The following is a 1,169-nucleotide window of genomic DNA, read 5'->3' as shown; positions in this document are numbered from 1 at the left end:
AGCCCCATGTAGAGAGCATTACAGTAGTCCAGGCGAGAGGTGACGAGAGCATGAGTGACTGTGCGCAAGGCGTCCCGGTCCAGAAAAGGTCGCAACTGGTGGATCAGGCGGACCTGATAAAACGCCCCCCTGGTCACGGCCGACAAATGGTCTTCCAATGTCAGCCGTGGATCCAGGAGGACTCCCAAGTTGCGGGCCCATTTTAATTTCTTGTACTATTTAAAAATTCACCATAACAGGTTTTTTTGTGAGGTCAGACATCTTTACTAATTAATTTTTTAATTAGTGGATAAGGGAAATACTGTAGACATAGTATACTTGGACTTCAGCAAGGCATTTAACAAAACAGACCCTAGCCTACTTCTTGATAAACAGTGCAATAGAACTACTTCTACATGGAGTGAAACATGCAGGTTCTGTGCTCTATATAATTTATGAAGATGCTCTTTAACATCTTCATAAATAGTATTGATGGGAGTGGGTAGCAAGGGAACTCATCAGATTTGCAGATGACACCAAGCTGGGGGAATAGCTAACATTTAGAGGGTAGACTTTAGAATAGGAATAGGAATAGGAATAGGAATAGGAATAGGAATAGGAATAGGAATAGGAATAGGAATAGGAATAGGAATAGGAATAGGAATAGGAATAGAGTAGAGTAGAGTAGAGTAGAGTAGAGTAGAGTAGAGTAGAGTAGAGTAGAGTAGAGTAGAGTAGAGTAGAGTAGAGTAGAGTAGAGTAGAGTAGAATAGAGTAGAATAGAATAGAATAGAATAGAATAGAATAGAATAGAAGGGACCTTGGAGGTCTTCTAGTCCAGCCCCCTCTCAAGGATCTTGACAGGTTTGAACACTGGGCCCTATTCAACAAAATACAATTCAGTGGTGGGAAAAGCAAGTTCCTACACATAGACAACAAAAATTAAATACACAGGTATAAAATAGATGGTGCCTGGCTCAACAGTAGCAATTGTGAGAAGGGTTTAATGTCCTAGCAGACCACCACTTAAGTATGAGCCAAAAGCGTACAACAGCTGCCAAAAAAGCTAATGCAGTCCTAGGTAGCATCTATTTTTATTTTCAGAGTATATCCTCTTATCCAGATGAGCTGTATATAATGATGAAAACTTTGGATTATGTACAATTCATTAAATTTCTACTAAATATTTT

The sequence above is a fragment of the Protobothrops mucrosquamatus genome, unplaced genomic scaffold (genome assembly GCF_001527695.2).
Source record: "Protobothrops mucrosquamatus isolate PMUCROS unplaced genomic scaffold, P.Mucros_1.0 scaffold480, whole genome shotgun sequence".
In the NCBI taxonomy this organism is placed as follows: Eukaryota; Metazoa; Chordata; class Lepidosauria; order Squamata; family Viperidae; genus Protobothrops; species Protobothrops mucrosquamatus.
Note: the sequence above shows the minus strand (reverse complement) of the source record.